We start from the raw sequence: 13905 nt of genomic DNA, 5'->3' as shown, positions 1-13905 counted from the left end.
GGGGGAAAACCAGATGCAACTGGTTTGGGAGAGCTTTGGAGCACTTTGTTGTGCTTAGCTTCTCTCTCTTTTGTCAGGTGGGGGCTAGGTGCTCAGTCGCACCACAGAGGGCGGAGCCAGCATTGTGGAGGGAAGGCACAGCCCTATTCAGGTCCCAGGTGCAACTCCTCCCTCCCATCTACATGCAGATTTCCCTATTCACCAGTGGGCAGACTCATCCTGGCTCCTGGAGCCAAGCACACCATCCAGCCCCTGTCAATCACAAGCCAGACATGCACTCCACATCAGGCAGGCAGGCACACAGCACACTGAAATGGCAAATTGTAAAAGTGGCACTTCACCACTCACAATAAATCTGCGCACACCATTGCGCAGCATTTATTCTCAGGAGTTCGCACATACCAAACTCCCCCCGCACTCCTCTCATACCAGGAAGTTCCATGGACACACATATCCCCCATGCATTCCTATGGGAGGGCAGGCCAATCTCACCACACGCACTCAAGAGTGCGCATGCACTTTACACTGGGACACAGTGCTAAAGTGCGCAGAGGCCAAAAACAGCTAACATCAGGTCACATTTGAATTTGAATTTGAATTTATTTATTGTACAGTTAATAAAAACTCACAATATTAAGCAATAGATAAAAAAGTCTTAAAACCAGTATTTCACATTAGTAAAATCACAGTGAGTCTATAGTAAATTAGTGAGTCTTTTCCTGTTGGCTGTGGGCTTACTTGTTGTTCTTATAGTTGCAAGGCCGTTGGGGAAGTCGCTATTCTCCAGATATAATAAAATTGTTGCACCCAACTGTCTTTTCATTTAGTCTTATGAGTGATTTCATATTTTATTATGATTGCCGTGGCTTTGGTACTTGTGGGCCTTATAGTTTTTAAGGCCATTAGGGAAGTCTGCTATTCTCCAGATGCGATTGGGTTATTCCACCCAAGTGCTGTTTCATTTAGTTTTTTGGCCACTATGTCGAAGTATTTGACTGTTCTACAGTTTAACTGAGTCTCTTCAGGGTTGAAACAGAGCATCACTGCTTGCCTGCAGGTTTTTACGCCCTTCTGGTTCCATATGGGCCGAAGCGTGGACCGTCTTGTGTCCGCAAGAGCTTCGCAGATACAGACGATATTATGAGATCCTCCTTTATGAGGTCACATTTACAGGCAAAAAGTTTATGGATGAACCTGCCAAAAGGCCCAAGTCCAACAATGACGTCTACGACGCCGCTGCCGTCTCCATGTCCTGAAGGCACCGCAGAGGGCACTGCTGCAATGCAGCACCGCAACCCTGGTCTCAACGACGATACCTGCTGATGCCGCCACCGAGCCCCTGCTCGAACCGTGACCTGTGGGCACCGCACTCCGCACTGCCTCGCTTCACACCAAAGCCTGGGCACCGCAGAGAGCACTGCCGCAATTATTATTTCCTTGCACTATACAATAAGATGAAATGTTGTTGTTATTCTCTCTGTGTGGTCATATTTATATAGAAAAAGATTTGTGCAAGTTTTTCCAGACATATGAGCTTAATGTTGTATATATGTCCTTTTAAAAATATTTGATATCAGCTAATAACTTTAAAGACAAAAAAAAAATAAAAAATATATATTTTAGTAAAAACAGATGTGTAAAGTATATTCATGTTTGGATATCTATGATACAATTGCTGCAAATCTGAATATGTATCACTTTTGCCCAGTGCCATTTCTTTTGTCAAATTAAGTTGTTTTCCTTGTTAGAGTATTATCCGCTATACATGGGGCCCCTTGTGTTTTTTCAGATAATGCTCGTGCCAAGCTACCAGGGGGGTGAGCAGGGGTTATTGTAGGACGTAACTCTCTTATCCTGACTAGGGAGTAGGGTCCCTAGTAGAACAAAGGTGCAAGCCCTTGCCAACTAGAGACCCCTATTTCTAACAGTAAGAAATTGGGTAATTAGTTGCGAAGGTTGCGAGTCCTTCACAAGTACTAGTTCCATAATTGTCTCTTTACTAAGAACCAAGTACCCCCTTGTCGCACTTGACTCTATCAGGGTAGCTGCTGCACTACTTCAGCCACCCCAACTCAGGAAATACGTTAGTGGTGCCCTGGCCCTATATGTGGCACCACAAAAAGAACAGAATATATAAAAAGTCCCTTGGAGGACATTATGGGTGCTCCTCACCGGGAGCAGGGAATATCTGAACAACGGGCCAGGCATTATTTATTTCAGTGGCAGTCTAGCACTGCATTCTTTTCTATGTTGCTTTTCTTCTTTTGTTTTTTTTATCATGGGTGTCCTGGTCACAAACCAGGGCACCCACATGCTTGGTTCTCTTCTGTTTTTTCTTTACTTTTTTTTTTAAATAGAAAGCTGCTTGCTCAGGCAACATGATCTACAGCAGGTGAAGGAACCCAAGTGTGCAGTCTCCCACACAAGTCCTCCTGTGTGGATTGCGGTCTTACTGTGCCTCCCCACTTCACTCAAGTCACAGGGAGTAGGAGCAGGCCCAGCAAGATAGTGCGGGGGCAGAGGCACCCAGCTTGCTCTCCTCCTCCCAGTTTTGTTCTGGGCGCAGGGGATGAGGTCCTTGCAGGCCTGCCAGTAATGTGCCACCTCAAAAAGGCAGCTTCCATCTTCATTAGGCTGGCATCAAGGAGATGTGGGTCCTCGGGGGCAATAAGCATTTGGCGGAAGGGACCCCATGCACCTCCGCTGCCTCCAGCAAATAGGTAAGATGGGCTGACCCCAGACCTTGTCCCAATTTGCAGCCCTACCAAACACCACGCATCAGGCATCAGCCTAACACATTTTAATGTGGTGGCCCGCATCACCGCATTTTCACGCATTTTCAGCACCTTGACAAGCTGCACACTGTTCCTGGGTGCACTAAAAACAGGCAGTATAAAGTTACTGTGATTCCTCTGTTGCATTCATCTGTATCGCAGTAAGAGACTGTTACTGGCAGATCGCGTCAATGTTGGGGCAGGGAGGGCTGCACCGTGTCAGACAGAGGCTTTGAGAGGGCAGCCAGAGCTTGATGTTTTGTGTATTGTTTTTTCAAAAAGGGGGAGGAAGGAGAAGTGATCACTTGATCAGCGGACACCGTTTACCACTCAGGTGAGTGGAAGGTCCAGTCGCAGCGTGTGCCCGTATCTATGATTACAACAAGGAGGGGTTGCTGGACTGTTCCTATGTGTGACTAAGGGAAGAACTAACTGGCGTGACCAAAGGTGTAGGAGTAACACCCTAGGGCATCCATTTTGTTGGATGGATTTGCCTCACACACCCAGAAGGGTGTCATGCTTCATCATCGGCGGTTGTTCCTCGTCGGGGAGGCGGTGCAATCCCCGACGGGCTCACCTCAAAGAGGGGCTCTTTGGCGGAGATCTTTTATCCAAAAGCCTTATGGTGAGGTGTGGGTGTGTGGGCAGGGTGGTGTGTGGTAGTGAAAAGGGATATTAAAATGTAGCTAAGGGTACCGGAATTAACTTTATTCTGGGGGTCCCCTGGCTGCAATTAAAAACAGGGGGCTAGCTCACTAGGAGTCAACAAGTAAGGTCAGGTGACCCTAGATGGGGCTAGTGGTGAAGACGGTCGACATGTTTCTCGCAGTGGGTAATAGTTACCCGCGATTCATCAGGACCTATAGAAAGGTGATTTACAACATGCTGGTGTCATGTGTGAATTGGTGTGTGTATTACCTCTGTGGGGGTTGTCCTATGCCTAAACATAGAAAAGAGATAAAACAACAAGGATTAAAAACAATTTGCAAGATGCAAAGAAGGTCACGTCATGGAAAAGAACTGTGAACAGTGTGGCATGCTGTTGGTGTACTTGTGTTTCAAGTAACAGTCATTGCATGCCTTAAAGGTTGTATATGCCTGGTGTCTAAAATGTGGCACACAGAACAATCACTGAGTAGGTGAGGTGGATTGTTGTGGGGTTGAAGAGGTTTAAAAGGTTTAAAAGGTTAAAATATGCAACAGCTATCCAGGCTCCAGTGTACACCTGGGTTTATACCATGTGCAGGCATCAGGCAGTAGAGTGGGAGACACCAATTATAACATAAGGTGGCTAAGTGAACAATTACACACACACTGACTCTACAAAAGCCACAGTTCTGACAAGCTCACATTACCTACTCACCTATCAGTCAAGAACTACCAGCCACCAGAGGGGTCGGCGGGATAAGGCATCAAGGATGAGTCCATGGGTCAAAACTGGGGTAGAAGATAAACATACCGCCAGGCAAACGTTAATAGGTGAGCAGTATCTACAAGCTCAAGGGACTCCTAGCCTAAAGCCCTGGTGTACCGCTACAACACTCACCTCCAATCTCTTGTGCCCTGGCTGCATGACCTACCCTTCTCCGCCGAGCTCGAGTAGATGTGGGAGCTCGGCGGACAGGGTTATTTACACCAGCAACAACGAATCGGAATGAAACGCGCGTCTCCGCCTATCGGCGTATCACGTGATTTCAGTCGATCGCGGAGCGGCCATCTTTGACTAGTGGATCGGTAATGTCAGAGAAGCTGGGTTGTGCAAATGCGCTCCATTATACTGCGACCAATGCGTTAGATACCCGGTGATTAGGTGATTTAGTCTCATTAGATTCGGGTTTTGATGTGTTCAGTGGTGAAATGTGGTGAGGCGACCATCATTATTAAGCGTGATGTCGACCAGTGTGGCGGCGGCCATATTGGACTGGTGTTACAGTGCCTATATCTCTGAGTAATTACAAAGCTATGCGAGCTGTAGATAGATTCGTGTGGAATCTTGGGATGTGTAGGCATCAGTGGTTGGGCGCTAATGGCTCATTTGTAGTTCTAAACAAAGAAGGCTAGATCGCCTGTTACGAGTGTGTCAGGAAAATAGCCACTAAGGTGCTGTTGAATGAGTGGCAATAATTCCGATCGTGGTATCACAATGGTAGGGGAACCACGTCTTTGAGTGTGTGTGTAGTTCACTAAGGGGTATGGTCCCAACGGGGGGAGGTATAGTTACAGATTGCAGCCCAGTGCTGGTTGTAAGGCTACATGTAAAAGTTGGCAACAGAATCTTAATTGGAAATGGATGGCTCACAGCGAGTGCCACGGGATGTCTTCGTTGAGACCCTGTTTGTCAGAAGATAAACGATGGACCCATCTCTGTTCCTTCTGAAAGAGGGCATTCTTTGGGCAGTTGGGGCTGGACTCAAGGACTACCCACTTACCAGATTCTTCGTCATGGCCGTGGTCTACATAATGTTTGCACATCTTTGTGTGGGTCCTCTTGCAGCGAAAGTTGCTGCGATGTTCAATAATACGGGTTTTGATGGGACGGGTTGTCATCCCGATATACTGTAAACCACAAGGGCACGTGAGAAGGTATATACAGTGTGAGGTGTTACAGTTAGTATGGTGCCTAAGCTCCCATGTGAAGGTCTCAGAGAGCTGTATAGTTTTAACTGTCATGGTGTATCGGCAGACTCCACACATACCACAGGGATAGTGGCCCGTGACCGGAGGAAGATGCCACAGTGTTTGTTGGGTTTCCTTTCTGGCTTTCTTAGGTCGGGTACTGATTAAGATATCCTTTAAGTTCTGTGACCTCTTGAAGGCGAACCTGGGTTCTTCCAGGGTCATATCACCTGTGTTCAATATTCCCCAGTGGTGTCTGATCGTCTTCCTGATTTGGTTAGACAGGGGGGTGAATGTGGTCACACACGTGATAGGTTGGTTCTCAGCAGGAACTTTTTCCTGGCGCTCAAGCAGTGCCTCACGGTTGTTATTCCTAGCCCGTTTCTTAGCTCTCAGGACATCACTTTTAGGATAACCCCTGTCGAGAAGGTTCCTAGACAGGATCGTGGATTCCTTTTTGTAATCACGCACATCACTACAATTGCGCCTTATACGCAAGAATTGCCCGAAAGGCAAATTGGTGCGCAAGGCCTTCGGATGGTGGCTTTTGTAGTGTAGAAGACTGTTACGGTCGGTGGGTTTACGATACATGGTCGTGCTTATTGACCCCTCGTCTAGTCTTATTGTTAGATCCAGGAAAGCAATCTCCTTGGGTGAGGAGGTCATGGTAAAGTTTAAATGGGGGTTTAGCGCATTGACCCACTCTAGGAAAGCTTCCTGGGAGGTTGTAGGGCCTTTCCACAAGATCAGGATGTCGTCAATGAAGCGTTTCCACATTTTGATGTTGTTGCGGAAAGGATTGGACTCATGATGTATGTGTGTACTTTCAAACTTGGCCATATACAGACAGGCTACCGAGGGAGCAAATGTACTGCCCATAGAGGTGCCTTGCGTCTGGTGGTAGTATTTGCCCCTAAATTCAAAATAGTTTTCTGTCAGCGCTAGGGTGGCGCATTCCATGATAAACGACTGTGGAGTATTCGAGTTCCACCTTTCCAGGCCTAGTCTCTCCTCAATTACCTCTAGAGTGGCCCTCTGAGGAATGTTCGTGTAGAGGGCCTCCACATCTAGGGTAATCAATAGATCAATCTCCTCAGCGTTCTGGACACTGTCCAGGAGCGTAACACATCTGTGGTGTCCTGGATGTAGGAGGGGATGCTTTTTACGAGGGGTTGCAGGAAGTGGTCACAAAATTGTGAGAGGGGCTCCAAGACGGAGTCTATCCCTGAGACAATTGGTCTCCCTGGTACCGGTCTGGTTGCTTTGTGAATCTTGGGTAAGATGTAAAACTAGGGGACCCTCGGGTCCTTTTTGATCAGGAAGTCTGCCTCCTTCCTAGTGATCCATTGATCACACTCTGCGCTTGTAACCAGGCTCGTGATGGTAGTTAGCAAGCGCTGGGTTGGATCGTTAGTGATGGGGGTATAGTATTTTTGGTTGCCCAGTTGTCTGTTGCATTCTAGCTCATAGTCTTTGGTATTCATTAGAACCGTGGCGCCACCTTTGTCTTCTTGTTTTATAGTTATCAGAGGATCATCAGCCAGTGATCTCAGAACTGTCATTTCATCCCTAGAAATGTTGCAATGAGGTGTGTGTCGGTTCAATTTAGAAATGTCTTTCAAAACCGCTTGTTCGAATGTGAGCACCTCATGGGGGACCATTCCATTGTGCGGTGTAAATGTAGATGGATTATGTAGTCCAGAGTCATCTGTAGGTTCACAGGGCTTGCCTTCGAAAAAGGCTTTCAACCTGATTTTTCTGAAAAACGACTTAAGTTCCCTAGTCTCTTGGAATTGATCAATCTTAGGTGTCGGTACAAAACCTAAACCTTTTTGTAGGACATCCACCTCTTTCTGTGAGAGGAGACGGTCAGAGAGATTGACCACCAGGCTTATTGTGGTCCTGATCGGCTCGTGCTCCTCGTGTCCATCCCTTGTGGGCGGGCTTCCTCCCACTGTACTCTCTTTTCCGGTGCGTTCCCTCTTTTTCGCCCTCGCCCTCTGCCCCAACCTCTGCCTAAAAAAGGAGGGTGTGCAGGGTTTTGAGGGGGGTAGAATGGAGGATATTGGGGGGCAAACGGGGGTTGGAAGTGGGAAAACTGGGGATATTGCCAGAAGGGGGGGGGGCCCGGTAAGTGGTCCTTGGTTTGGATAGTTAGGGTAGTTTTGTTGTCCTCGTCCCCTTCCTCTTCTAGCTCTTGGCGGCATCTGTGCTGCACTATTATCTCCACTACTATCGGAGCCACTGTTGGAGCCCCTTCTGGAAGAATTAGTACTGGAGTCTGAGTTATAATCTGAATTGTGGTTGGTCCCTGGGGGCACATAGTCGTCCTTTAGGTATGGATAGACTTTCTCCTTTGAGAATTTCGTGATGTCCTTTTGCAATTTAGCAACCTTCTGGTTCATCAGAAATTCTTTATGTTCCGCCATTTCCTTGTTAATTTCAGCTAGTTTTGTCTTAAAGCCTGGATTTTGTACCGCTGTTTTCAAGGCAGCTTCAGCTGCTTGTATTCTAACTAGAAGTGCATCTGCTAGACGTTTGGCTGTATTTACTATTAGAATGAGGAGGTCGTGTGTACACTTCCATGACACCTGTGACCACTCAACCTTAAATTGACCGTCCTCCCAGAAAATCCTTGGGAAATTCTTAACGATCAACCCATTTGGTGCTATTTTGGCTTTGAAATATTGAGCCATCATCGTCCCGTGGATTGTTATCCTTATCCATTCTCGTTTTAAATCTGATAGGGATTGCCACTCTGTTGTATTGTTTTGGCATTGGGAGGTCAACAGGCCCGACTCTCTGTGCCACGTGCATCCGGTGTGAAACTGACAACACCGAGAGGCGGGCCCAGCTTCATTGGATCCTGCATTTCCATATAGTATTGGCAGGTAGCAGAAGTGCTATTATTATTCTCCACGCCACAGCGGAGTGTGTGTGCTACTCTGCAGGAGGAGCTTCAGGTACAGCGCAGGATGCTTGTGCGGCAGCGCTAGCAGGGATAGCACTGTAGCATCGTCCTTGCAATAAACAGGCCGACGCTGGTGATGATTCAACAGAGCTTTATTCTATACAACCCTTCTTCTCCTTGTTCCTACTCTAACTGCCTTTCCTGTTCTCCCCTCCCGTTCCGGTCCCTCCCACGACTCTACCCACCATACACTAGACTGCTGCCTCATGACATCTCCCCCTTTCTTAAAGAAATACAATTGAGTCAACATATCTACAGTTCCTCAATCAACTGCACGGGTCTGCGGAGGTTCCATCTGGGTCTGAGGGATGACTCCATGTTCTCATTCTCAGCTTCAACAGAGGACTAGTAACGGTCTTTTCGCTGTTGGAGATTACTATTGTCTTGTCAAGAACATCCCTGACAGCTAGGGTGCACTTTTGAAAATGGGACACATTGCGTGTGATTCTCTTGTTTTCAGATTCTGCAGTAATCATGTTCCCTTTCTGCTGAGTGACCACCAAAGGTTCAGCACGATATTTACAGTCCGTTTTCTTTTGTTGTTCCTGTTTGACGAGCACCCAGTCCCCTTCTTGGATGGACGGGGATTTAGCTCTTCACCTATCACCTTGGCAGTTCGGGCTGGACTGTTCCCATGAGGCACAGGGTCAGGCTGATTTGCATATAGCCATGTCTGAACTGGGGTGGCAGAGAGGGCTAAAGAACGGTGATGGATTATACCCAGATCTTTTGACTGGGTGTGAGTGTTTGATTGATTCAGATGCTCCGTCCATCACCACCCCCCTTTTGTACCGCTTCACCTAGCATCAGCATAGGTCTTCATCTTTTCTTTGTTTCTGCGATCTTGTTCAGCAATGTCCTCATGTTCAGCTCTATCAGACTGGGATTGCAGGGTGTTTTCCCAAGTGGGTATTCTAGACCGGATGGTACGCCCCAGCATGAGAGTGGCAGGGCATTTGCAAGTAGTCGCGTGAGGGGTTGTCCAATATGCCCTCAAAACTTCATTCAGAGCAACTTGTGGATCTTTCTTTTCTAGAGATGCTTTCTGAAGTGTATTTTTCAGAGTGGATATAAAACGCTCCACCATTCCGATAGCCTGGGGCCAGAGGGGAGTGATCTTACGATGCTTAAAGTTAAGATGTTTGGCAAACTCCCCAAACTCTTGACCATTGAAAGGTGGTCCATTGTCTGTCTTGACTTCCATTGGAATACCCCACGCTGCAAACACTTCATCTAATGGTACTGGTGGCCTTGGTGGACGAGACAAACTGTGCAATGGGGAATCTTGAGTACTCATCCATGAGTACCAGAATGTACTTCCCGGATTGAAGGGGTCCAAAGAAATCCAGGGCAACACCATTCGGCAGTGCGGACATTTGAAGGGGAGCGGGAGGCTCTCCCGGACCCACCAATTGACATTGAGGACAGTCCTTGAGAGTTGATTCCACCATTTGATCCAATAGCAGGAACCACACTCTCTCTCGGAGCGCTCTTTTAGTGGCTACCATCCCACGATGACCTTCATGAGCCAAATTGATCACACCTTGACGAAGTTGCATTGGAACGACTATCCTTTGGTCTCTGAGTATGATCCCTTCTGTTGTGACGGACAGTTCATCTCTCACGTGTTTGAAAGCATTGAGTTCTTGTCTTTCACTGGGATCTCGGTTGTCATCATCATTGCAATGTCGCCACATATCCGTTCGTATTTGTAGTTTCACTTGCTGCATGATATTGTCCTGGGCGAGTCGGACAGCTGGTGGTCTGGCTTGGTCAACCACAAAATGGATATATTCCTCTGCTAAGGACGGTTGTGATGTTCTGGGATGTCTCGACATATAGTCGTCAGGATTGACAGCCTTCCCGGACTTGTGTATGATGGTGTAGGTATTCTCCTGCAACCGCAGACCCCAGCGTTCTATCTGAAGAGGCCTCTTGGCTCTTGAGTTGCCAAATATGGTGACTAGTGCCTGGTGGTCTGTGACCAATGTAAAATGTTTGCCGTAAACAAAAATGTGAAATGCTCACAAGCCCACACAACGGCAAGACTCTCTTTCTCGGGCTGTGAGTAAGCCTTTTCAGTGTCAGTTAATCTCCGGCTGGCATAGGCGACAATGTGTCTTTGATCAGTGTCATGATCGAACTGTGCAAGTATGGCCCCTAGGCCAACAGGGCTGGCATCCACAGTTATTTCCGTTTTCCTTTTGGGATTAAAATAGGCCAAATTGTCTGCTGATTTCACGGCCCTTTTAATCTCTTGAAATGCCTGCTCACATTGGGGTGTCCACTTGAACGGTTGTCCTTGCTTGGTGAGGTTACGCAGCGGATAGCTAATGGCGGCCTAATATTTTATATATACCCGGTACAGTAGCTCGCCATACCAAGGAACGATCTTACATCCCCAACATCCTGTGGGCTTTTTGTGTCATTTAGGGTTGCCACCTTCTCAGGGTCTGGTTTCATCCCTGCACCCGAAAATATGTGCCCAAAGAACTTCAAACTCTCTGTTCAGTGTGAGGTTTGCTTCAAGATATCGTCGCTATCATTTAGTCCATTGGGGATGTGGTGAATTGTCTTTCTTATAGATTCCTGGAAGATCTCAGCTGCAGAAGATACCCCAAAACTGAGTCGTTTACATCTGAAAAGTCCAAGATGAGTGGCAAATGTGGTGATATAACGTGACCTTTCATGCAGCTCGAGCTGGTGATATCCCTTATTTAAGTCCAATTTGGAGAAGTACTGAGCCCCATTCAGGGACGCGATCATGTCACTCAGATGCGGCCTCGGATGACGTTCTTGCTCAATGGCCGTATTTGGGACCCTCATGTCAACACATAGGCGCACCTTTCCTGGGGTACCCTTTTTCGGCACAATCACAACTGGTGAAGCCCATGGGGTGGGACCTTCTGTTCGCTCGATGATATCCGCTTGTAGGAGCTCTTGTAGTTCATCCTCTACAGCCTTCTGGAGGTGAAATGGGACCCGCCTGTGGTGTTGAGCGACAGGCGTCACTTTCTCATTTATGTGTAGACGTACCTGACATTGCGTCATTTTTCCAAGTCCAGTAAACAGTTTGGGGAATTTGCGGATGATGTCTGGATCATCGTGTACCCTATACAAGATTTCCACCAGCCGAAGTCGCTCAGCGAAGGGGAGGCAGAGGAGGCAGTCCGCTTCTGGTCCTTCAATTACATGTATGTGAGCAGGTACAGACTGGTCATTGTGCGTGAGAGTGGTTGCAAACTTTCCCAAACACGTAAGTTGTTTTCTGGACATCCCGGTGTATACTCTGACATGTGCAGGGCTTAATGGAGGTTATTTAGGGAAGTGCCACTGTCGAGCACAAACTTTGTCGCGTGAGTCCCTACACAAATGTCTGATGGGGGGTATTTATTGAGCTGATCTGGGTCGGCCACCATGCAAATGTACTCATCACTGTCCTGTGATAGAGGTGATGCCGACCGTGATTCTCATGACGGTGACCGCCTGAGCCACTGTGATTTGCGTGACTCTCGACTTGACCGAGAGGATCCAGAAGACGATCCTTGACAGTCTCGGACTGCTTTGGCATGATGTCGCACAGTTGTTGGGCGAGACGATCTTGTGTAGTCCTTCTGTCTGTCCGTCCTATATTCTCCGCAGACATTTTCAAAATGATTGTCCCTCCCACACTTCCGGTATCTACAAATCTTATTATACACTACCCTAGTGCCTAAGAAATGGAAATTTATTCCAGCAATTATTATTACAGCATAATCATGGGCAAATATTACAAAGGTAAACAATAAGCAAAAAGTACCAAAGACTGTATATAGATCCTACCAGGACCCGGGTCTCACCAATGCCTTAATGAGAAATGTACACTCAGCCTGCCTACCTTCCTAGGCTGAATGCTATCCTTGCCGGTGTACCCAACAAACGTCCATAAGGTGAATGCTCATATCAGGCCAGCATTCTCTAGAGTAGCAATCTACATCAGGATGTTACCTGTGCTTGTTAGTTACCACAGGCTTTCGTAACAGGTCTTGCAAGGTGAAATGCTCACTATCAGAAGCACACTTGAAAACTGCTTACACTACGAATGATAAGAGCATCATCGAGCACGGAGCAGGAATTACTCACCTGTTATAACTACAGCTCAACAGTTTTGTTATGAGTCTGACTACCCTCAAGTACAAAACATATTCAGAAAATGTAAAAAACATTCTCTGCGCTCCGGGATCTCAAAAGGAAAGCGGGGATTAAGCAGGATACAGATTCCACAGAGCAACCAGAAGAGAATCCATTCTAAGACCAGAAAACAAATGGAAGCAGCAATCTGAAAACGATGTGAAGGTGGGAGGACTGTAGAAGAGAAGCCCCCACTCCATGGGTATTCTCCATTGTTGTCAAAAATGCACAAGCAACTGGGACACAGGCTTTAAAAAACATATGTGATCTGAGATCAGAGCCCCTCACGCCTGATGTGGGAAATAGTGTTACATTGGTGAGGGGAGACTGTGTGAGCAAGTACCTCTTTTTGCCTGGAAAATAATGAGGATTTGATTGCAAGGGTCCCTGCCAACAAGGTCACCTGTGCCAGTGCTCCTTCCCTAAAACTGTACCATGATTGGCACTTCAGACCCCCTGTAAGTCCCTAAGAAATGGTACCCTGGTACCTAGGGCACTGGGACTGAAGATGGTCCCCTCAGGACCCCTCACCTTGGTCATGCAAACTGTCAGTGCAGCATGCCTGCCACGGTGGAGACAAAAACGACAAAGTCGACATGGTGCACTGCCTGTGTGCCACCTCCAGCCGCACTGCCCAAGGTATAGGTAAGTCACCCCTTTAGCATGCCTTACAAGCCCTAAGGCAGGGTTAGGTACATCTCAAGTGTGGGAATATCTACATAAGCAGATATGCCCCTACAGTATTTAAGACTATTCTTAAGTGCCAGTCAAACCATAGAGTACAAGTGCTGAAAACCTGACAACTCTAGTTCCCCAGCACCATGATGGCTTGACTGAACACAGAAGAGTTTGGTACCAAATAATTCCTCTCAATAAACTGATGCCAACCCTTGTGTGGCCTAAGACTGGCTTTAGGCAGCCTGCGACCACCACACATGTTCCTAGACCCCTGGGTCGAGAGCCCCTGCTCATTGAGACCAGAAACTAAGTACAACCTGGGCAGAGGTGTCACCCCTCTTCCACAGGATGAGCACTGTGCTCGAGAGGGGACGTTCAAAGCCTTTGTAATGCGACCCCAACCTCATCTGTTCAAACCACCACTTTTGGCTGGAGAACCGGTGGGAAAATCAAGACACAATAGGTGTGCCCACTGTTAGATTTGGGGGTCTCTAGTTGGCAGAGATAGGTACCTTTCACCAAATAGGGACCCTTGCGTCTAGTCAGGGTCTACACTCCTAAAACCACCCCTGGTAGCTTGGCACGAGCAGGCAGGCCTAGCTCAGAGTCAGTGTATAAAGCATTTGTGAACACATACAGTAATACAGTGAAAACACTACAGATGGACACCACACAGGTTGTATTATAAAAATAAGT

Source organism: Lissotriton vulgaris, unplaced genomic scaffold, assembly GCF_964263255.1.
Source record: "Lissotriton vulgaris unplaced genomic scaffold, aLisVul1.2 SCAFFOLD_373, whole genome shotgun sequence".
In the NCBI taxonomy this organism is placed as follows: domain Eukaryota; kingdom Metazoa; phylum Chordata; class Amphibia; order Caudata; family Salamandridae; genus Lissotriton; species Lissotriton vulgaris.
This window is presented reverse-complemented; position numbering follows the sequence as displayed.